Source organism: Zophobas morio, unplaced genomic scaffold (genome assembly GCF_036711695.1).
Source record: "Zophobas morio isolate AGI-343-1 ecotype UQ-CSIRO unplaced genomic scaffold, CSIRO_AGI_Zmor_V1 ptg000029l, whole genome shotgun sequence".
Lineage (NCBI taxonomy): Eukaryota > Metazoa > Arthropoda > Insecta > Coleoptera > Tenebrionidae > Zophobas > Zophobas morio.
Window position 1 is genome coordinate 804,846 of NW_026972134.1, and position 26,418 is coordinate 831,263.

At 33.2% G+C, this 26,418-nt stretch overlaps 1 protein-coding gene across 5 annotated transcripts in view; it reads left to right on the plus strand.

The window, feature by feature from the left end:
- The first annotated feature begins 1,957 nt into the window (after nt 1-1,957).
- The window catches only part of LOC135137253 (transient receptor potential cation channel protein painless-like), a 34,952-nt gene continuing 10,491 nt past the window's right edge, over nt 1,958-26,418 (plus strand). For all 5 annotated transcript variants that reach the window (XR_010281789.1, XR_010281788.1, XR_010281790.1 and 2 more), the window contains exon 1: nt 1,958-2,184. The gene's annotated coding sequence lies outside the window, so the exon portion shown is untranslated. The remainder of the gene's footprint in view (nt 2,185-26,418) is intronic.

The following is a 26,418-nucleotide window of genomic DNA, read 5'->3' on the forward strand; positions in this document are numbered from 1 at the left end:
TTTGATGAGCATCCAGTGCAATAGACAAACTGTTTCCTAGCACAAAGATAAGAGTGAAAAACCTTAAGTAGTGCTGGTGAGAATCCAATGACACCAAGTTTATACAACAAAATATTGTGACTTATTTTGTCAAAGGCTTTCGAAAAGTCCATGTAAATGACGTCCGTCTGACCGGCCTCATCAATTGACTCACTTAGGAATTGAGTTAAAGACACTAAATTTGTCACTGTAGACCTGCCATGCATAAATCCATGTTGGTTTTCAGAAATATTACTTTTTAAGTGAAAATAAATGTTATTAAAAATCACCATTTCAAAGATTTTAGCGAAGTTATTTATTAAAGCAATTGGTATGCTGGTATTGCATAATCGAACACTCTGAAATCTTGCAAAAGTTGCAAGATTATTGTAAGCGTGATAAATCGTTAATCAAATCTTTTTCAGTTGTGATCTCCTCAAAAAATTCATGACGGATCTCAAAGTTTTTCCCAATAAATTCTATCGAAAATACGCAAAATATGAGTCCATTCTTGTGATTTATCATTGCATTCAATTTGTTTAGAATTACTCATTCAATTAATGAATGAGTCAATTTATTTTATTGATTAAATCAGGAACTGCAAAACCAAATACTTTGAAATCTCGCAGACGTTTGAAAGTTATATCTATCTCTCTCAAAAAAAAAAAAAAAATTATGACGTTACTCAAACTTTTACCAAATAAATCGAAAATGTGCAAAATATGATGAGTAGAACCAGTGAATTATTGTTGCATTCATATTTTTTAGAATTGCTTATACAGGGTGACTCAAAAAAATTGAATGAGTCAATTTATTTTGTTAATTAAATTTATTTTCCCGAAAATTTGGGAATACAATATATACCTAGTATTATTATTAGTAATATACTGCACCAGCACCTATCCAAAATGTGTATCTTTGGGAAAATGTTGATGATGTCATCGTCATCATAAAATTTTGTAAAGGAAGAACTCCTTTGAAACAAATGCGTAGCACGCTTCTTTACATTTACATACTTACATATCCTTACTTTAGCTTACAGGGGTTCCCATAAAAATAAAATTCACAAAATCAAATTTTATAATTTTTAAAAAAAGCTGGATACGTTTTATTCTACATATTTCATGTTTCACATATTTCTGCTTAGTTTTTTCTTATTTTAGAATATGTATCGGACAAAGTTTCTTACAGACTATACTTTTTTATTTTCTGGGAGATAGCTTAGCAAAATATTATGATGAATGTTTTCCATTTTATTTGTTACAAACATGTAGAGCTTCCGTTTTCGTTTATCTATCGTCTGCATTTCGTGCGTGTTTTGATAATCAGCTGTTGGCGATTTTATTGGATAAATAATCTTAAAAACTAACAAACAGTGAAACTTTAAGTGTATTTGAAATTTTCGCCAAGAAAATAAAACACGACCCAAAATTTGTCAATCATAAAAATTAATGGTATTATATCGCATGCTTAAATAAAATAATTTCTTTTTTTTTTAACTTGACATATAGGATTTCTTCCAAATAAAATCCATGCGATTAAATTTTTTATTTGATCTTAAAAATTGCATTTTTGCGGTACCAACAAGATTACAGAAACACGATTATAATATCGTTTTAAATCTCCAGAAAGCCGACATCGTTAAAAATATATTAAATGGGTTTTTATTGAAAAATTCACACTGAGATGTGGTTCTATTTGTACTTTAGTAATATAAAATAGCAATTTAAAATGTAAAGTGTGCAAACGTTTTGTTTTTGCACAAAATCTAACTCAACAGTCACCCAACATTTAGTGTTTTTATGTTTTTGTAGAAAACAAGCACGTTTGTTATTCATCCACCTACCCATTGAATGCAAATAACAACCTACTTAAATTCATCTAACCAAATTTCAAAAAAGGAAACAGGTAAATGCATTAATAATTACACAATTACTATCGTCATCGCAACGCGTCCCACCAAAGCACGAGAATCGACTAGACTTCGTAGCTAGTTCGTTGTCAATGTTGTGACTTCTTCATAGCGCGACAGGTCCGCGGAAAATCTTCTGAAATGGTGCTCTGAAACATAAACAAGTGGTTGTTCACATGCTCAAAAAACAGTCCCAGTTGTGTTAGTGAAGTTAGTGTTTTTTTGTGGCAACAATATTAGGTCATCTAAACAGGGTGAGTGATGAAAATCTGTCGCGAAAATTGCGCTGAATTATCACTTCATTATCTTCAACAATGGTATCATTTTGTTGCATGTTTTTAGAACGAACTGTACTCATTATTGTGCTGATCTAATAAAACAAGTGGATCATTTAGAGATCCGGTCCAGCGGCCACCGCCTCACCATGCAACACAATTAAAGTCCGGTCTTACTTCCTCTTTTTTTTGTAAAATTGAGCGAAAGTTGTATCTGTATTCGCCATAATGTGAGCCCTGACCGAATAATACCGTCAAGAAGATGGAAAAGTTTGCTTAGTCATAACTAAAGATGATTTTTGGTTAGTTTTACGCTATATTATGTTGTTTTGAGGGAAGAATGTCTCAAATTAAGAGCGAATTACGCTTATTAGGTTCATGCTGTGATTATAGGCTATTGTGGTGCTTATTAGGGTTTCTATTAATTGATTTTACATAAATCACCAAGGTCTTGTTATAGTCATGTGACACCCGTATTTACTTTTTATGATGACGGATACTGAATCGGATGCTCTTTCAAAATATAAGCTTGAGATCGTTTTCAAATTTCGTAAGACCGTGATGTAACCAATTGATTTAACTTTATAAAATTGTATAGGTAACAACCAACGTATGTTTTATTGTTTTTTTTTAATTATGTTGATAGGAAAATTTATCGTGTCATATTTTTTCAGTTAAAAACATGAGGTGTATACTTATATACTGCGCAGATGGATAGTTTATGTCAAAGTCTGGATATAATCATACGTCATTATTTCAAAAGTAGGTAACGTAGCTTATGGCTTATATTTCATAACATCTTGATACATTCGACACATGGGTTCAGTAAACGAAAAAGGTTTATGCAATTATTGCACATGGGGTTTTAGATCGTACTACCTATTACTTTCAGCAGTGAGTAAAAAACTGTAAACACAATAAAATTATTCCTTGTTAATGTTATTGACATAATTAAAAAAAAATTCAAGATAAAATTTCATTCTCCTTATTATGTACGTGAGTATCGATTTTTGAAAGATCGTGTTTAACATTATAAAGTTCCACATAACGTGCGAATAAAAGAAAATGAAAAATCAAATTTCAAATTTTATCTATAACATATCGTAGTCCTAATGTCCTTTCATAAAAAATATGTTGTACTACGTGCACGTACAGGTGTTTGTTTTTCACATGAAATCGGTTCTACGAATGTTATTCATCCACCTACATGGCGCTTTACCACCAGTAGTGTTAATTTTCGTCTTAGCAAGACTTGATGAATATGCCTGTCTAGGTTAACTAAAAAACGTCTTATAAGTCTATTACAAATATAATAGCTACCTGCAGTTTAAAACAGTGTTCGTAGTTCCGGCAATAAATATTATTGTTCTCGACTGTGTTGTATCGTCACACCATCGTCTTTATGTGTCATTTTTTAATTATTTATTTGTAAAAAACACAAAAGAGTTACTCGGTATATCCAAAGTAGGTAGGTGAGAGATTCCTGCTTTTGATATATTTAATAATAATCTTAACAGAAAATAGCATCATTATCGCAAAATAGATGTATTTGTTTTCAAGCTTAATAAAAAGTAACGCTAATATATATTATCGTTAGTGTTCTTAGAATTTCGGGGACATTAGCTACATTGTTTCTAAATAATTCATAAAACAAATCACCTCAGTCCTATCATTTTTAGTCGAACGTAAGGTAGGTCTATTTGAAGACGTTTCGTGGCTAACAGCCTAGAATGTAAACAAATAGGCCAACCGCTGCCTTGTGTCTATCACAGTCTATCGTATGTCGTTTATTTTCGCTTTATATCTATTAAAATATAATAAACAGATAGATAATACTCTGATTTTTGTGAAAACTTAGATGTATTTTAAGAATATCATGTACATGATAAAATATTAACCAGAACTTGATTGATTATTATCCTTACGAACAATTTGACGTCGTTTTTAATCTTATGTGTGTAAGTTCACGGTAAAAAAGCACTGACTTAGAAACTGCAATACCAAATGCTTTGAAATCTTGCAAACATTTTAAAGTATCGTAAGAATGATAAATCGTTGATGAAAATGTATCTATTTATTTCCTCTAACAAATTTTATGGCGTCATATCAAATAATTATCAGTAAAAATATTATACGGGTTTATATATACATTCATATTAACATAAGGTATTTTTACATACATAGGGTGAATCAAATTCAAAATAAACCAATGAAGGCAATTTATTTTATTAATCAAATCAAGAATGGCTCACCTCATTTTCCCCAAAATTTGGGAATATAGTAGTTTTATTATTAGTATCGATTACAATGTACCTATCTAAATTGATCTAGTGCCCTATAAATCTGATAACGTTTTAATAAAAAAATAAAATTCGCATTTTTTTTTTATTTATCTACGAAACAGAATTCTGTCTTATCCAACTTCGGAGTTCAGACCATTAAAAATAATTTAAGTACAATTTTTTAATTTGTTTAGCAATTTAGTATGTAATTAGATTCTTCATTTTTATGTTAATTTGTTCTCAAGAAGTTTACACAAGTGAGGTACACAATAAGTAAATGAAATGAGACGACACTTTTTTATTTATCGATACTTTACGTAAAAATCGGTAATTAGACCTGGATGACAGCTAATTAACCACTTTTTACTTTCCAAACGTTAGCTAAGGAAGTACAGTAATCGATCCTATCGGACGAATTGCTACTTTCATATTTTCTCGACGTTGCATGATCCAGATGAGTACGAAAAAAGTGATCTCCCGTTTCTGACTGTCCCATCCCCACCAACAACTTGATGACGTTATTTCAAAGAATTCTATTTTTAAAATTATTTAAATGTTATACAAGAATATACTCCTATACTTGTGGTGTACGAATAAGTTTTGCGTTTTTTCCCTAAACGTCCAAATTTTCGCAAAATCATTTGCGAAGTATAATAACATTTTACTACTAACACAGAAGCTGTTAGAAAAAAAAATATATAGAACGAGTCACCCCATTTTGCCAAAAATGTGAGAATACGCACCTCTTTACTTAATAATGATAAAATTAGCATTATAATAATAATATTCAGACACTTTGTTCGATTATTATAGTTTAGTTAATAATAATTTTAGTACTGTTTTTAGGAGCTCATTCAAATGAAACAGATTTCTGTGTGTGACATTCTTTCGCTGTATAACAAAAATACTTGAAGTTAAGTATGTTATTTTACTGAGATGACTTTTTTTCTCCTTGGTTATAATTTTTTGAAGAAACGGGGTTTCGACTGTATTTCAGGCACCGAGGGACGTTTTATCGAGATAAACTTTAACGAATTTTTGCTTCTCGAGCGTAAGCTAAGGAAGTATTCTAATCAAGTCCATCGGGTGACGCGCTACTTTATGTTGCCTCGACGTTTCATGACCCCTAGAATACGAAAACATAGGTCTCTCGTTTCCGTCTATCTGCTTTCTACCGTCTGCCGTGTGCTGTGAGTCGTTTGTCGTCTATCCACATCTGTGTCGATTTTTATTAGACAGATAAATAATCATCTCACCAATTGTTGTCAAATTTGTATGTATATTAGGAATATCGTGTATATGGTAAAACCCTAACCAAAATTTGCTTGATCTCCCCACCAACGGTGATACGCAACTTTTATAGTAGTACATGTTAATTAAATTTTATAAAATAACATACTTCTCCACTTGTACGAAATTTTCGACCCAACCGATAAAATTAGAAATGTTTACTGTAATAACGCGCATGTAACACGTTTTCATTGATACTATTGATACGATAAACCTTTGAATAGTCATTTTCGTTGATTCCCTGTGAAAGTCTCTCTAATCCCTTAAAACTGGCATATGGTGGCGTTTACATCGGGAGGGAAAGAAATCTGAAATGCCGGCTGAATATCTGACTATTTGACACAATTTGACATATCGGATAACCACTAATAATGTAACGACATAGGGTGATTTGAATTTTATGCTATCCCACATATAAAAGCAGTACTTTTCGAACATTTTGGTAATATTCTCAATTCAGGCACCGTGATTCAGACACATCAAACTTTGTTCTAGCACAGTGACGAAAGGGATTTCAGGTTCCGTAACTTCCGGATTGAGACACATCTTTTAATATTTTTCTCTCTGACAAGTTGGACGATTATAACCACGATGTTACCAATTGGAGAGACTTTAATAGTGAATCAACGAAGACGACGCTTTGAATATAACTCGCGTATTAGCGATTTAAATCGTCTCAGACGCTCTCTATGTGACTCGGCTGCGCCTCGCCTCCTGACAACGTCCTCAACTACATATAAATCGCATAATATTCTCGTTATATTAATAGCTATTAGGCAACATTTTTGTGAAATTAACGTTTATTGAAAAAATATACTTTTTCATTAACAAAGTAATATGAAATTTGTGATAGTTATGTAACAAAATTTTATTTGGAAAAAACTCGACATGTTGGGAAAAAACTCGACATATTGAGTTTAAATTCGACATATTGAAAAAAAGCTCGACATGCTGAAAAAAAAATTGACATGTTCAGAAAAAGTCGACATTTGAAAAAAAATCAACAGTCAAGTAAAAACTAAATTGCATCCATAACAGACTACGCTTCGGGAATGAGGAACTTTTTTACTTTACAAGCGTAAACTAAGGAAATATTGTAATAGAGTCCGTCTCAAATAGGTACGTTCATGACTCGTAGAATCTGTCTGTCTGTCTGTCTGAATCTATATTGGTATAGTAGCCTGCATAGATATTGTAGCCGTCCATAGAGTCGAAATTTGCGATTAAAAATAAAATAAAACCGGTTCAAACGGAGCCGACGATGGCTTGGAAAGTCTGACATCACTCTGGCACACGTTGCACAGAGACGTATTTAATATTAAATGTCATTTTTTCCGTTATGATATAATCTGTTTAATTTCTGAGCTGAATCTCGTCAATAAAATCGAAGCTCTGTTCACTGTACACAAGTTGTGGTATGGTATATTCATCGTTGCGGAGGCAGGTGGAGCGAAAAACCTAGTCATCTTAGCAGCAAACACGCCTATAAACTAGTCCACGTGGACTGTTTGTTTCCTGTCATATTTTAGTTTGCTTGAACCAATTGTGTTGCACCAAACGGTTATTACACTTGTTGAAATAAATTTTCAAACTTCCATCTTTCTCTAGATCATCGGTTTCGTAGCTGTGTGACAAATCGTTTGTCGTAGATAGAAAATAGTAAGATTACAGTGACCCTAAGATTTTGTGCAAACAGCCTTAAATACACCCCTGTGTGATATGACGCGTGCCGTAGTGACAGAAGTTGCAAGCCGTCGTCGGCTCCGTTTGAGCCGGTTTTATTTTATTTTTATTCGCAAATCTCGACTCTATGGACGGCTACAATATCTATGCAGGCTACTATATCCTAAGCCTAGTAAATCGCTAACCAAAACTTATTTGTTCATCCCCTCTTAAACAACTGATGACGTCATCCAAAATTTTGTCGAATAAATACTATCTAAAGGTTGCAAAATATTATGAATCTACTTGTCAGTTTATCAGTGCATTTATATTTTTTGGGATTACTTATACAGCGTGACTCAAAAAATTAATGATAGAGGCAATTTTCCCGAAAATTTGAATACACGGTGATAGGTACTAAGTTATTACTAATATTACACTGCCCTATACAAATTGATATAAGTGTCCTTGCTAAATGTGGGTAATGTTATCAAAAAATTTTCATGCACATAGCATGCTTCTTTACCCGTAGTTTAATAGTCCATTCATATCTTTATTTTAACTTATAAAGGTTAGTATAAAAAAAATTAATTCGCAAAATTAAATTTTATAATTTTTCCAAAAAATTGTGGTTGTTCGATTGTATTTCAGGAGCGAGAGAAGTTCTGTCTAAATAACTTTTGACTATTATTTTTTAACTGGAAAACGTAACTGGACAAAATTCATAGTTACATTTAATTTCTTGAGGAAGTTATTTATTACCTCCCGAGTGCATGCTAAGGAAGCATTGTAATGTACTGTTCATCCAGCGAATGGTTACTTTCATATTTTGTAGCCGTTTCATGATGCCATAATATGTCTGTCGTCAGGATCGATTTCATATTAGACAGATAATCTCCGACACTACAGGACTATTTTTCATTAAATTTTATATGCATGTTAGAAATATCGTGTAGATAGTAAAACGCTAACTAAAATTGGTTTGATCATTCCCACCAACAAATTGATGACGTCACCTCAGAATTTTCTATAGCAAATGCTGTTTCAATTTTATAAAATAACATGCATTTATATCGCCTGAGCTTCATGGTCCATGAATGAATGAAGTTTTTGTCCTGGATTCTGCTGGAAGTGCTCTGAGTGTATTCGCATTGATCTGGTAGGTCTTTTGAGCTTGCTGGATCAAAAATATTCTGAAATGGTGGCTAACATGAATCCTGTTTTTAACGATCTGAAATCGAATTTTCTTAAAAACTCCATAAGTACTTCTGTATTTGTACAACCCTCTGTGCCTTCGTATTCTGACATTCTGAGTAATAATAGGCACACAACCTGCTATTCTAATTGAACCTAAAAGTGAACAATGAATTTTAAGACGTTTTAACAGTAATGGTTCCCACTACAGTTCAAAAAAAAATTGGTCTAAAGAGTTTAGACAGTACTTCCCTCGCTGTCGGAAACTTGACGACTGCATGCCTATTGTGTTTTTTTTTCTCATTACATTTTTGTAGTGGGAATTTAAAAAAAAATTGCGATGACGTCATCAACATTTTTGCAAGGACACGTATATCAGTTGGGATAGATGTAGTGTAATACTAAGAATAAAATTATTATATTCTCAAATTTTCGGGAAAATGAATTGGGTCGTTTTGAATATTGATTTGTAATAATCAATTAAATAACGAAACAATTTACTCACGTATACGTATCAGAGGCAACTGAAAATCGTGTATGTATAAACATTCTTAATTTAAGATGACAGGCGTAACAGCATACGTGAGAGTCAAACAGAGAAACTGTAAACAAAACGACCATCGGTTTTATTGCTTCGACTTCCGCTTATTATATAAAACATTGGGTTTTATTTTAATTCTTGACGGTGAAATTCACAATTGGTTGATTATAAACATGTCTATTCCACATTCGCGGAACCAAGTGAGCGCATAAAACAAATGCAGGTCTGTAATGTTAAAGTCGATGTAAATAAGCGTGCTACCCTTATGTTTCAACCGAGTTTTTCCTTTAACAAATTTTGTGTCTACCAAATTGGGTTGGTTGGGGTGTAATACTAATAATAAGTGTTGCCTTTAATTTAATCAATAAAATAAATTGACTTCATTAATTTTTTTGAACCACCTCTTAAGAAAATCTAAAAAATATGAATATAAATCACAAGTACAAACTCATCATATTTTTTGCATTTTAGATAGGATTTATTCAGCAAAATTTAAGGGTGACGTCATCAATTTTTTTAGGAGGGATGAACAAATACATTTTGAACAAAAGTTTACCATGCTTATAATAACTTTAAAATATTCCCAAGATTTCAAAGCATTCGGTTTTGTAATTCCTGATTAAATCGATAAAATAAATTCACGCCTTCATTAATTTTTTTGAGTCACCCTGCATATGCAAATCCAAAAATATGAATGGAATGATAAATCACAAGTACAAACTCATCATATTTTTTACATTTTAGATAGGATTTATTCAGCAAAATTTTGTGATGACGTCATAAATTTTTTAGGGGGGACGACCAAATACGTTTTGATCAAAAATTTACCATGCTTATGATAATTTTAAAATATCTTCAAGATTTCGAAGCATTCGGTTTTGTAGTTCCTGAGTAAATCAGTAAAATAAATTTACGCTTTCATTTATTTTCTTGAATCACCCTGTATATGCAAATCCAAAAAATATGAATGGAGTGATAGATTACAAGTACAGACTGATCATATTTTGTACATTTTAGATATGATTTATTCAGCAAATTTTCGAGCTGACGTCATCAAGTTTTTGGAGGGGATAAGCAAATATATTTTGACTAAACATTTATTATGTTCTTTATAACCTTAAAGCATCTGCAAGATGTCAGAGCATTCCGTTTTGTAGTTCCTGATTAAATCAATAAAATATATTTACGCATTCATTAATTTTTTTGAGTCACTCTGTATATGCAAATCCAAAAAATATGAATGGAGTGATAAATGACAAGTACAGGCTCATCATACTTTGTACATTTTAGATATGATTTATTCGGCAAACTTTCGAGCTGACGTCATCAAGTTTTTGGAGGGGATAAGCAAATATATTTTGACTAAACATTTATTATGCTCTTTATGACCTTAAAACATCTGCAAGATTTCAGAACATTCGGTTTTGTAGTTCCTGATTAAATCAATAAAATATATTTACGCATTCATTAATTTTTTTGAGTCACCCTGTATATGCAAATCCAAAAAATATGAATGGAGTGATAGATCACAAGTACAGACTCATCATATTTTGTACATTTTAGATATGATTTATTCCACAAACTTTTGAGCTGACGTCATCAAGTTTTTGGAGGGGATAAGCAAATATTTTTTGACTAAAGATTTATGATGCTCTTTATAGCCTTAAAACATCTGCAACATTTCAAAGCATTCTGGTTAGCAGATTAAAAATTAAATTTCAAAATGTTGTTTTATAATTTTGATTTTTTTTCAAAAAATCTGGACGTTTCGGGTGAAAAGTCGATTCAGAGTTGTAAACTATATGTGTAGGACTATGTTATTTTATACAATTGAAAACCCATTTACTATGTACAATTTTGAAGTGACGTCATCGCATTAGTGGTGGTGATGATTAGACAAATTTTGGTTAGCGTTTTACCATCTACATGATATTCTTAATATAAGTACAAAATTTCACAACAATCGGTCGAGTACTTTCGGAGATTATCTGTCTAATAAAAATCCGGGACGGCAGACGGACAGACGGACGGACAGACGGACAGACAGACGAAAATGGGAGACCTATTTCTTCGTCTTCTAGGGGTCATGAAAGATCGAGAAAACGTAAAAGTAGAGAGTCGGCCGACGGACTCGATTACAATACTTCCTTTGCTTACGCTCGGGAAGTAACTAGAAAAATAAAAACTCGTGCCCTGAAAGCGGAGCAGCAGGCAACAACTCTTATAGGTAATGTACTTAATAAGCGTTTTGTTAACTTATTCCTTCATTTTATTTTCTCCAAGAATTCAGTTCCATTCGAGAATACCAAGCATAAGGAAAAAGGAAAAGTTAAGGTTGTTTAAATTTTAGTGCTCCCTGTTACCTGGGTGTGAGTTGGTATTATCAATTTACACTCATCTGTTTTATCCTTGAAATATATATTTATATAAAGATAATAAAATAATAAGCTTTTCTTTTTATGAAACAATAACTTTAATAAACAATTCTTAAATGTTTCATCGTCAAAATTAATTATTTATAGAATCTGTGGAGCCGCACAAAAAACACTTCTTCATTTTTTATAACAATTAACTTTAAAAAATAATCACTAGAACAGAAGTTATAAACAACGCACCACGTCTATAACTGAATGTCATAGATGAGAGAATGTCATAGAAGCCAGAACTATTAAAAATTTTAAATTGTGACTACTTCCAAGAAACTTTAAAACGCGACAACCGTGAGTCTTGATCGATTTTGCTTAGACAATCTAACAGCACCGTGTTAATAATAAAATTATCTTTATATTGTAGGTGGCTATAGCGGAATTCTACAGGGCGTGCAGGATTTGTATCTAAAGACTTATAATTATTAAAATATATTTACGACACATCTTACTTCTACGACGGCTGGAGGACGAAGGGGAGAGTCGCAGCTCATCGCGCACGATTACCCTTCCTCATCTTACAGTTCATGGCGCGAAATTTAAATTTAAAAATTTAGCGACTACAGTTCGGCCATTCTGACTTAGGACGACCTCGTCCGTTACAACCAATCTAATCTTACGTAATAACTGAATCATAAACTTAATACTAAAATTACAAACATGTAGTATGTGTACAAGACATAAAAGTTAATTCACGTAAAATGGAAAGATAGTCTACTATTACATGCTTTAAGACACAAGGTGTATACAGCTGACTAACATAACTATGTGACATAAATACGTAAAAATGACAATTATATAACATACAAAATTAGCTAATACATACATAAAAGCACCTAACGTGTATACAGCTGACTAACATAATATGAAGTGACGTAATCACATAATATACAACATAATAAAGTTAGCGGATACATACATAAGACTTACATACCACAGCTGACCATAAGTTACATACAATTGAGATCGGCATGACGAAATAACACAAGCTACAATAAAATAATCCCACCTAACCACAAATACATACAAAATACATATAAGAACTTATAAACAAAAACAAATCTTATTAGGTCTCTTGCGTATCTAGCGAACAACTTGAATTTACATCACTACCTAACCAAGGCTTCATCCTTGAAGAATCGTAAACCCCTTTAAACGGTATTTGCGTATGCTGGAAACCCTCAATATCTGTTATGAAATACCTATCGTGAGGCAGTACAGCACTAATTACATATGGTCCCCTAAATTTCGGAATCAACTTTTTGTTCACACCAGGCGTGACATCTGTGTTTGAAATCATAACAAAGTCATGAACTTTATACCGTCGAGCAGGTTTCCTCTTTTTATCATAAAGTTCTTTATTGTAACTTTGGCTAACTTGTATGTTCTGAGAGGCATTGGCTCGGAGCATATTAATGTCAGACCGCACATCAAATTCATTACTTAAGAAATGACTTAAAGCGTCATCAACTGGGCCGCGTTGATTTCGTCCGAACAATAACTTACTTGGGGTTTCCTTCGTACTGCGATTAACAGTGTTGTTAATGGCAAATTCTACATCGGGTAGTTTTGTATCCCATTTATTTAAGGATGGGGTAATCTTTGCAAGGATAGGAGTGATGTCACGATTACATCTCTCCATTTGACCATTTGCCCTTGGAGCCCCGGAAGCGATTTGAATGTGTTCCACTGAATTTATTTGAAAAAAGTCGGCTAAAGAAACAGAAGTAAAACAAGACCCTCTATCGGAGACAACCCGCATTGGCTTACTATAACAATCGAAGTAGTGATTTAAGTGTTTGATGACTTCATTAACATTAGTCGTTTTACAGGGATAGAGCTTCACAAACTTAGTGAACCCATCTTCAACTTCAAAAATATATTTGTAACCTCTTGGCGTTTTTTCCAAAGGGCCATAATGGTCAATGTGTATTGTATCGAACGGAATATTTCCTTTGGGTATAGAATGAAGATAGCCTTCTTTTTTCCCGGAGTTAGGAGAGTACGCGATACATTTTAAGCAATGGGAAATATAATTTTTAACTTTATCCCTCAACTTCGGAAACCAGTAAAACCGTGTAATTAATTCGACTACCTTGTCCCTCCCCACATGACCAAACTCATCATGGTACATCCTAATAACTTGATACTCCATCGCTTGAGGTACATAAAATAGTAGCTTGTTAGATCCCTTAAAATACACTAACCCGTTTCTTAATTCAAATTTCTTGTGTTCTCGCTCTTCCAACAAATTCCTAATTTTGATTATGTTACCGTCCTGCATTTGTTGAAGAGATAATGTCGTTTCAAGGGTATTATCTTCGAGTATTAAAATATGATTACGACTTAGGGCATCTACGTGTTTCATCCGGTCAGAATTACGGTGTTCAACGGTATAGTCGTAATTTTGTAACCATAATGCCCAACGGGCGATTCTAGGATTTAAATCTTTTTTCGACAACGTTAAACGAAGGCTATCACAATCTGTGACTATTTTGAACTTGATCCCATATAAATACGTATGAAATCGTTTTAGTGCATAAATAATAGATAAACATTCTAACTCAAAACTGTGATATTTACTTTCGGGAGTTGTTGCGCGTTTACTGAAAAATGCAATAGGATGAAATTTTTGATCATGCTGTTTTTGCAACAATATTGCTCCATAGCCTAATGAACTAGCATCGCAATGCAATTCAGTTTCAGCTGTTGGTGAATAAATCGCTAGTAATGGACAGGAGACTAGAGAATTTTTTAATATTTCAAAGGATTCTAATTCAGCTTGACCAAAATTAAATGCAACATTTTTTCTTGTTAAGTCAGTCAACGGTTTTGCTATTTCCGAAAAGCTTCTAACAAACCTTCTAAAATAACTAACTAATCCCAAAAAGCTCTGAACATCTTTGTGATTTTTTGGTGTCGGAAACCTAAATACAGACTCAATATGTTCATTACATGGCGAGATACCCTCGGCGGATACTTGGTAACCCAAGTAATTTATCGTCGTCATCAAAAAACAACACTTGTCCAGCCTTAACTTCAACTTATTTAATTTAACTAATGCCAATACCTCTTGCAAAATATCAATGTTGTCCTCAATTGATTCTGTGGCAATTAAAATATCATCTAGAAAGATTGAGATCTTGTTTTGACTCAAAAGACTACGAAAAATTTTGTTTATATACCTCATAAAAATTGAAGGACTATTACAAAATCCGAAAGGCATTCTTAGATATTCGTACTGCCCCATAGGTGTGGCAAACGCTGTGTACTTTGTCGAATCATCAGTTAACTTGACATGATGGAAGGCGCTTTGTAGGTCTAATTTAGTGAAGAACTTTTTATTCTTTAAACTATCTAACTGATCGTCGATCAAAGGTAAAGGATATCGATCCCTAACAACTAGTTTATTCAACTCCCTAAAATCTAGACATAATCGTAATTCACCGGACTTTTTCTTAACTAAAACAATTGGAGAAGCATACGGGGAGTTGCTCTCTCTAATTATGCCCTGTTTGAGTAAATCATCAAGTATAACTTGTAACTTGTCCCTTTCAAAAAATGACAAACGCCTTGGTTGGAAATGAAATGGGGTATGCTCAGACTTTACAATAATTTGGGCTTCAAAATCTATTGCAGGTGCATCTGGTTCTTTAGCTACTATGTGCTGGTTTAAAATGTCATGCAGTTTAAAATTTATGACTGGGTCCACATCAGGATTAACAATAAAGTTTTCTTCTGGGGTTTTAAAAATATCCGGATCTATTAACAGTAATTCATTTGAGCCAGAAGGTTTGATGAGTGGTGGTTCGTCAGATATTTTATTCAAAATTACCTGCTGGTTATTAAATTTAACCTCTAAATTAGGTTGAAACAAGAAATTTCTTCCCAAAACCAAATCGGCCCTCATTGTCTCAGGACTGACAATATGAAATAAAGTACTTAACTGAATAGAATTAAAATGAACAGTGCCCTCATATAACCCTAAAATATCTACCACAGACGAATTTATACCAGAATAACTAATACAAGAACTGTACGCCTTCCTAAATATTACTGGCACAAAACTGTCTTTAATTAATGATATAGGACTACCTGAATCTAAGACGCCATTTAACTCCCATGGACAAATCCAAGGATCCAATTTCACGGCTATGCTGCAGTCTGCTGGTGCCACTTCCTCAATCAGCAGAGTTGATGGTCCTGGACGCTCTGTATTGGTAAAAGTGGTGGAACGTCCTACTTCAGGTTTCGATGGACATTTGTTTGAAAAATGTCCCAGTATTCCACATTTATAACAGGAGCCCTTTTCCCTCCTTGGCCTTGGGCAGTGCGCTGCTATGTGCCCACTTAAATTGCAGTTGTAACACTTTCTTGGCGATGATTTGTTTCCTTCAGCTGATGTGCTTCGCTGTCCTGTTGGCATCACACTTCTATTTACTTTTGTCACTGGTGGGGTGGTCTTTGTTCTAATGGTTTCATAGATCTCCAATTTCTTTTTGAACTCGTGCAAGGTACTGGCACCATATAAAACAACTTTATTGGTTAATGAATCATTAATCCCATCTATGATGTACTGAATAAGTGCCTCAACCTCTACATTTCCTCGACTAGCCAACTCCCTCATACTTAAAAAATACTCGTGGACATCCTCATCCTTTCGTAAACTTCGTTCCCTTAATATTTGATGCAACTTAGCACTATTTATCTTCTTTCCGAACTCACTCTTAAGTTTTTTCTTTAACTTTCCCCATGTGCTAATATTTGTCTCACTTTGAACATAAATCTTAGCCAAACCTCTTAGTGATTTCTTTGCAAAAATCAATTTTTGCAAGTCATCCCATCCAAATAAAAGGGCAGTCTCTTCAAAGTCTTGAATCCACCTCTCAACCGGATAAGAACTCTTCCCATCAAATGTGCGCAGCGAGTCTTCAACATCCCTAAAACTTAAAATGAACCTTTGGGGCGCTGCTACGGGGGCCTGTTGGTCTTCCTCTTCCACTTCATCCTCAAGGTCGGATTGTTCATCCTCGTCTGCGTCATCAGCCTCGTTTTCCGCAATTAAATTCTCCAAATTCGATAACCCCATACAAATACGCCGTATAAGCGTTGGTTTCTCACCGGAGTAGTCCAATTTTATAACATTGCACGCCGCAATTAAATCAGCCAACGGTATGTTTTGCTCCACATACGCAACTTTGTCCTTAAATTCGTCAGAATCCACACCGAAGTTGAATCCAGGGAATTTTCTTAAGTTTCCTCGGTTCTGCCTACCTGCATCTTCTTCGAACACAATTTTGTGCAGAGCCTTCACAGCGTTTACTGATGCTGACTTAATGTTGTCCCGAATCTCGGGAATCTCCCCCAACGTGGACATTTTCAACCATAAACATAACCTCTAAATAACACGTGGTGATCTTCCCGCTATTCGCCTTATTTCCTTAAAAACCAATTTCTTCCTTGACGAATCCCACTTCTGAATTTGTAGGTGGCTATAGCGGAATTCTACAGGGCGTGCAGGATTTGTATCTAAAGACTTATAATTATTAAAATATATTTACGACACATCTTACTTCTACGACGGCTGGAGGACGAAGGGGAGAGTCGCAGCTCATCGCGCACGATTACCCTTCCTCATCTTACAGTTCATGGCGCGAAATTTAAATTTAAAAATTTAGCGACTACAATATTAATATATATTTCAATGAGAAAACAGATGAGTGTAAATTCAAATTGATAGTACCAACTCATACATCCTTAACCTTTTTCTTGTTTCTTATACTTTTTATTCTCGAGTGAAACTGAATTCTTTGAGAAATTAAATTTTACTCCCTTGGGGCTCGAATTTTCAAAAATCCTTTTTTAGTGAGTGGTTACATTACAAAAGGAACCTACTGGCGAAATTTCATGTTTCTAGCTTCAGTAGTTTAGGTTCTGCGTTGATGAATGAGTCAGTTTGTCGGTCAGGACAAACACTTTTATATGTCCACATTAAGATTAAGGGTAGCCTTGAGGTAATATAATTAGGCATCACATCCACGATTTGTTTGTTTATATGTTATCTTTGATAAAGAATATTTTTCGTTAGGCAAACAGATGAGTGAAGTTCGATCTTATTCGGGATCTTATACTAAGAAATGGGTTTCAGAACAGTGAAATTGTTCTCTCTGATTTTGTTGTTTTTCTAAGGATAGAGATCTTAATTTATTAAACGTGTCAAGGGGAGGAGGGGGTTTACTGTTAAATCTTCCGTGTCTGGAGGGGGGGGGGGGGTAACTTTTGACCGAAAAGTAATGAAGTTTTTTTTGTATCTTGCGAAATACAAAGGATTTTAAAATGTTGTGTTAGAAGCATGATTAAATATGCGTATATTGTTTGGTTTCTCCATCAAGGTAAATACAACGTGTTACACAAAAAAGTAAACAGAACTCGACAACAGAAAACATTTTTCTATTTGGCATTTTTACTTCCCGAGCGTAAGCAAAGGAAGTATTGTAATCGAGTCCGTCGGCCGACTCTCTACTTTTACGTTTTCTCGATCTTTCATGACCCCTAGAAGACGAAGAAATAGGTCTCCCATTTCCGTCTGTCTGTCCGTCTGTCCGTCCGTCTGTCCGTCCGTCTGTCCGTCCGTCTGTTGTCCCGGATTTTTATTAGACAGATAATCTCCGAAAGTACTCGACCGATTGTTGTGAAATTTTGTACTTATATTAAGAATATCATGTAGATGGTAAAACGCTAACCAAAATTTGTCTAATCATCCCCACCACTAATGCGATGACGTCACTTCAAAATTGTACATAGTAAATGGGTTTTCAATTGTATAAAATAACATAGTCCTACACATGTAGTTTACAACTCTGAATCGACTTTTCACCCGAAACGTCCAGATTTTTGGAAAAAAAATCAAAATTATAAAACAACATTTTGAAATTTATTTTTAATCTGCTAACCAGAATGCTTTGAAATGTTGCAGATGTTTTAAGGCTATAAAGAGCATCATAAATCTTTAGTCAAAAAATATTTGCTTATCCCCTCCAAAAACTTGATGACGTCAGCTCAAAAGTTTGTGGAATAAATCATATCTAAAATGTACAAAATATGATGAGTCTGTACTTGTGATCTATCACTCCATTCATATTTTTTGGATTTGCATATACAGGGTGATTCAAGAAAATAAATATGAATGCGTAAATTTATTTTATTGATTTAATCAGGAACTACAAAACCGAATGCTTTGAAATCTTGCAGATGTTTTAAGGTTATAAAGAGCATAATAAATTTTTAGTCAAAATATATTTGGTTATCTTCTACAAAAAACTGATGACGTCAGCTCAAAAGTTTGCCGAATAAATCGTATCTAAAATGTACAAAATATGATGAGTCTGTACTTGTGATTTATCATTCCATTCAAATTTTTTCGATTTGCATATACAGGGTGACTCAAAAAAAAAATATGAATGCGTAAATTTATTTTATTGATTTAATCAGGAACTACAAAACCGAATGCTTTGAAATCTTGCAGATGTTTTAAGGTTATAAAGAGCATAATAAATTTTTAGTCAAAATATATTTGGTTATCTTCTACAAAAAACTGATGACGTCAGCTCAAAAGTTTGCCGAATAAATCGTATCTAAAATGTACAAAATATGATGAGTCTGTACTTGTGATTTATCATTCCATTCATATTTTTGGATTTGCATATGCAGGGTGACTCAAAAAAATTAATGAAGGCGTGAATTTATTTTATCGATTTAATCAGGAATTACAAAACCGAATGCTTTGAAATCTTGGGAATATTTTAAAGTTATTATAAGCATGGTAAACTTTTGTTCAAAATGTATTTGTTCATCCCTCCTAAAAAAATTGATGACGTCACCCTTAAATTTTGCTGAATAAATCCTATCTAAAATGTAAAAAATATGATGAGTTTGTACTTGTGATTTATCATTCCATTCATATTTTTTAGATTTTCTTAAGAGGTGGTTCAAAAAAATTAATGAAGTCAATTTATTTTATTGATTCAATTAAAGGCAACACTTATTATTAGTATTACACCTCAACCAACCCAATTTGGTAGACACAAAATTTGTTAAAGGAAAAACTCGGTCGAAACATAAGGGTAGCACGCTTATTTACATCGACTTTAACATTACAGACCTGCATTTGTTTTATGCGATCACTTGGTTCCGCGAATGTGAAATAGACATGTTTATAATCAACCAATTGTGAATTTCACCGTCAAGAATTAAAACAAAACCCAATGTTTTATATAATAAGCGGAAGTCGAAGCAATAAAACCGATGGTCGTTTTGTTTACAGTTTCTCTATTTGACTCTCACGTATGCTGTTAGGCTTGTCATCTTAAATTAAGAATGTTTATACATAAACGATTTTCAGTTGCCGTATACGTGAGTAAATTGTTTCGTTATTTTATTGATTATAAAAAATCAATATTCAAAACGACCCAATTCATTTTCCCGAAAATTTGGGAATACAATAATTTTATTCTTAGTATTACACTACATCTATCCCAACTGATATACGTGTCCTTGCAAAAATGTTGACGTCATCGCAATTTTTTTTAAATTCCCACTACAAAAATGTAATGAGAAAAAAACACAATAGCCATGCAGTCGTCAAGTTTCCGACAGCGAGGGAAGTACTGTCTAAACTCTTTAGACCAATTTTTTCAAAAACGATTTTTTGTCGCAGTTTTACCAGTGAATTTGACTTTCGATGCATTAGGTGGAAAGTGTTTTTACCCAATTTTTTGGCCAATTGGCTAACGATAAGGTTTTATCAGCTTCCAAACAGTTAGTTCCTTTTCGACTTTCCGTTGCGGTGTTTTCACTTTTCGTTGTGTGAAGTTATGCCCCGTTATTCGAACAGTGAATACAGGGACATGGTGCTAGTGCATCGAGAAGCCCAGGGAAATGCATTGCAAGCATAAAGAATTTTGATATTCTTGAAAGTTTGCGGGAACGAGTGATATGTGCTGCTGAAACAATTCGAAATAATGAAATTATGTTACAAAGAGTCAAAGACTCATTTCGTCGCCGTCTTCAGTGTTGTCTAGACAATAATGGTGGCCACTTTGAACATTTATTTTGAAGTTTTTGACGATTTCAAGGTATGCCTCCATTACCTATTACAGCAAAATGTTATTTACAAATTTAATTGCTTTGGATTAGTTCTATTACCAGTTAAAATTAATGTACTTTTTTCTGTAACACGCTGTAAGTTGCCACTCTGGAACGAATACGGAGAAGATTTTTGAAGTACCTCTGTTTTAGAGAAGATGGTTTCTATTCTCCCATTGGCTACTAGCAATCTTCATTGCGTCAAAGATTTTCTATTTTGAGTATTTCCAACAGATATAAATTTTTATTAATGTCGTATTCCTTTATAAAATTTTAAATTCCAGAATTATCTGTCATGAATTATTACGTCAAATTAATTTTCATATCAATGACCTCTTTCTTACATCCAGAAAGCAACAATTAATTTATGTGTACACGCCGAAAACTGATTTTCTATGCTTTTCGCCAATGTATAAGATCCTGAAATTAGGAAAATTAGCGCGAACACTCAAAAAATGTTGGATTCTTATTAAAATCACATTGCTGAAAAAGTAAAACATACGGAAAATAGAGCAAAATTAAGTGAGCAAAAGGAGCTATCTTTTTATAAATTGTTAACCTTAAGTATAATAAAGCATTATTTGTTCAATAATAGCTAGGTAAATTAGTTAATCAAACACGTTTGTTGTTTGTTGCGCATTTTCTCCGTTTACGTTAATTTTTAAATGTGCACTTTCATTTGCGAATATTCCTTATCAGTCTTATCACTATCAAATAAGGAACTACATTTGCTTTTATCGACTGTCTTGCTTTTTGCAATAGAATGGGGAAATCGACACTAAATTCCTAGCTATGTTGAGCATTAAACAATCTTTTATAGAAACATCCTTAATTTTAACGAACAAGTGACTGATCACTTCACTAATCAAAAACCTACTTAAATAATTTACATTATACTTATCTAAAAATATTTTTCGAATAATAAAGATGTAATATGTAATACACTTAGCATCAACTTTTTTTAATCCCATTTGAGTCCCCAGTTTAAGAAAACCATAACGAAAAATCGTAGTCTGAGTAATTTGACAATTTATTGATGTATTTTGTGATTTATATCTTCTTAGCTTAGTTGTGGTTGTTAATCAAGCGGCACGTTCAGGATTTAAAAGTCAGACTAAGCCAACGACGACTTCGAAAATCAAATTAGACATTTTTTTTTATTCCACGTAGAATCATAGTTGGTTTTTACTGTTAAGTTGTATTTTGTCGCTTATGAGTGACAATTCATGTGATGTGTGTTTTGAGTTAACATCAGATGTAACAATGTGTGACATCCCCTGTTTTTTGATGTGTCACTGGACAATAGGTTGACCCAAATAATCACCCGATATTTACCTTGCGTGTTTAAACGACGCAGATGGTGTATAAACTTAGGTTTATTTAGATTTTCAATAATTCATATCTGTCTGTAGAGTTTCCGTGTTATTAATAGATTTGTTTAAAACACTGGATATTTTAATCTGAAAGAAAAATAATTTGAGAAGACAGTCTGTATTCATTCATTCTGAAGCCTATTATTACCTTCATGTAAAACAAAAAAAAATGGTCCTAAGTTAAATTCGACAAAGTTTCCTTTGCCCATGAAGTACAGACGAACAAGTACAGCTTACTCGAAAAATTATAGGAGTAAAATTTATTTTGCTTTTTTTTTTGATAACCCTTATAAGTCAAAAAAAATTGGTCGAATGTTGCTTCCCCAGAGGTTCCTGCACACTTAGAGAATTTTATTTTTTTATAAGGACTCCCTGTAAGTTGAAATATAATGAATATATATGTAATGTTAAAGTAAAGAAGCTACGCGTATGTCAAACGAGTTCAACTTGGATTGGTGCAGTGTAATACAAACATATTAATAATAACAGTATTGTATTCCCAGATTTTCGAAACTGACACATTCAGCAGTCTTTTTAGCCACCTGTTTAAGCAAATCTAAAAAATATGAATGCAATGACAAATCACTCGTAAACAATTTGCAGATTTTAGATGGGATTTATTCGGCAAAAGTTTGTGATGACGTCCTCAATTTTTTGGAGGGGATAAGTAATCATTAATTTTTTTATGGTCACTCTGTATAGGTGAATCTAAAAACTATGAATGCAGTGATAAATCAGAAGTATAGACTCATCATATTTTGCTCATTTTAGACAGGATTTATTCGGCAAAATGGAGATAGGTATTCTCCGAAACTACTAGATTGTGTATTGTCAAATTTTATATTTGTATGTACGATAATCGTCTGCTTTTAGATAAATTTAGCTAAGTATCTTATTTAGCAAAATTTGGAATAAGGGTACCGCGTCTCAAGGGTAGACTTTACTCACTTTCTACTGTCCGACGGTTAAATCTAATGTACTCAAAAGATATTAATTATGTGTATTGTCTTTCCCATTTCTAATGAAACATCACCTATTGATTTTGCATAAAATTTAGCAAGTGGTAACAGTTCGTTGTAATTGTGAACGACTTTTAGTTAGAAAATTCGAAAATTGTATGAATATAAACGTTGCCAAATTTACGATCAACAAGTGGTGTTTCGTTAGAAATGACAGACTTGAATAACTACAGCGTCTTTTCGAAATATTGCGACATTAATTCTTATTCTTTTAAAACCACTGTTCCGGTATGAAATTTTATTAGTTTTTTTTAATCATTCCTTCATATATTCAATGATATATAGATACAAAATTTACGCAATAAACGCACACCAAGATGCAAAATACAAAAACCTAAAAATGAATCTAAAACAGCGACATTCTTATTCTGCTACAGTTTGTGTGACAGCTTGTTATTCCCCATTTGTTTTTATTTTTACGTGCGAATTATGATTTAATAGGTTAATACGACGATTTACTTAATTATACGTAGGTAAATAATTACAAATTACCAATTAGTAACATTACTTTTTTAATATTTTATCTTAAAACTTTGACGAATTGAATAATGAATTAAATTGGGGACTGTCCACTCATCTTTTATTTTTTCAAACTGCGTTTATGAGTCACGCTTCCCGTAACCAAATTGTATTAACGGATATCCTTTTCGACTACGAGTACACTAAGTAAGTACTAAATATTTTTTGCGCTTGATATGCACAACACGTAAAATTAATATACCAGAAAATATAAAAACTATTTGTTGGTTTTTCAAAGTGCGTGTTATACGATATATTAGTTAGGGCCGCAATTACTTAGTTGGTACAAGTATCGCAATCTTGAAAACGAAATAGGTTAAATTTAAAATTTGTGCTATTTTCTGTGGAACAAAAAGTTGTCCGATGTTTAGAGGTTGCAGCTACACATGTTTTTATTAAGAGTACAGAATTTATAATGTAAGAGCATCCAATACTGAATATTCTTTTGAGTACTTACGTAATTTAGTAGTTAATACACTGCATAAATTATGAAAAAATTAAATAATTATCTTCTCTGTTTAAAAATGATAAAATCTGAGGTGATGTGTTTGTGGAAGTATACAGCTGAAACGTATTAACTTGAAACCTATTATATCTAAAAATTGTCGAAATTATTTCTACATTCCAGGGTTACGAAATAAAAATAATAGTTATTTGTTTCACTAGCCTGGAAAATAAAGTTTTGGAAATGCGAGAAAAGTATTGGAAGCCAAAGGCCGAAGCTTGCGATTTCCGAACATTTCCAAAATATTTTCAAGACGTGTAAAACATAAAATTTTGTGGGCCGACATAAGTAATAATTTACACCTAACATTTATGTTTAATTACGTGGCGTTTATCCTGTCTGATAAGAAAATTTTATTAGTACCTAGGTGGCTTTGGAATTTAAAATTGAAAACTCACAATTTGTTGACGCCGCGCCGTAAGCTTTTGCCTTTATTTTTAATTCACAGGTATTTCTTAGGTAAGAACGTAAAAACTAAATCGGAATTATTAATGTTTACCTACTATAATTTGTAATCAGCAAGCTCTCATCTGTGGTCATGCATTATGCCCTCGTCGGGAGTGCCAAGCAGTTGTTCTAGTTGTCACGTTTGAAAGTCTAATAATTTAAAACGAGATTTTCCAGCCGGAGAGGGGCATTGTAAATATAGATATTGTAAACAACTAAAAGAAATGACGGAGGCCTATAATAGTTATTTACATAAAAGTCAGGAAAATGGCACTTTACTGAAGAGGAGCTAAGTTGAAATAAGAGGCACTTTTTGTCGAGTATTTTAAAGCTCCGAGTCAATTAGGTACCTATAGACATTTTACAGACGTGTTTTGTATTAAATTTTTCCGGAAATCGTTAAAGATCGAAATTTTAAAACATTTTTTTTTAATTGTGCAAAAGTCAAGTTTGTCAATTTGTTGACCCCATAATTACAACAAACAACAACAAAATAAATAAAACAAAAAAATTGACATCAATTTTGTTCGTGTGTAATTATGGTTGACTGATAATTCATAAATTAGTGATGGAAAAGGACACAAATGATTATGATAGTGTTCACGGTGTAAATTCGTATATTATGTATATGTATCTTATGGACGTAATAAATTCTATTCTATTCTATTCTAAGTATTCCACTCGATGTAAGTGAAACTGCAGCCGCTGCTACCGAAAATCAGTTATCGCCCAAATCGAGAAAGCGATATTCAAAATCTACGAAGATTAGTGTAGACTTAAAAAAGTATTCTACAATCCATATTAATGTTGCTGTATTAGGTCATGAATTCAGAGTCAGGTAAAAGTGTCTTGTAAAATCTTTACCTCACTTGTCCGGGAAATCCAATTTCCCTGCACCTAAATGGGCAGGGAAGTGTTCTTCATTGACTATTGTGTATTTCAATGTGCATCTTTTCAAACTGGCAAATTCTCACGCGGTAAATATTTTAAATTTAGTACCTTCACTTCTGTACGTGTAAAATTACTGAATTTTTAATCAAACCATCGCAAAGGTATTTGATGGCATAATTTAACATTCAAATGTAAAACAGAAAAATACGGTCCCACGGGTGCCATTTTTTTCAAATTACTTCAAAAATATTTGTGTCTCTCTAGTTAGTATTAAGGTTTTTGTAGACAGTGAGGACACATATTAGGTCAAGTACCATGCTACCGTTAAGCAAGGAGACACATACTTATCTGTATTTTATTATGATGAATAAATGTCTAGTAGTAACCCATTGCAATTTATAAAAAAATTGGTCGAAGTACATTTCGACAGAACTTTTCTCTCACGTGAACTACAAGTTCAACAAATCTCGCTTCTTTGAAAAATTATAAAATTAGACTTTGCGATGTTTGTATTGTGATAATAAAATATATTTAAAGCAGATAACCAACGGGAAAAAATGACCTCTCAGCAAAAATACTTAACTTCAAGTGTCCATGTCAGAAGAATATTCACGATTTGAATGAGTTTGTGGAAATGACTAACACCAGGTAGGGTTTCTCTATAGTTTATTTACAAACGGATATCTTACACGTGGAACAGGAGACGGTACCCATCTTCTTCGTTTCGATGTCGGCGGCAGAAGGGAGTACTTGCCGTACTCGCGCCTCCTTGTGTCCCCAGTTGGTCTCTGCGTCGGCGCCAGGTTCACCAATCACGAGTGGTGTTCGGTGAGCATATTGAGTTGCCTACTCGTAGGCGAGAGGAAGTAGTACGTGTGCGTTGTGTTGCCTACATCAACATCACAGCAACGCCACATACC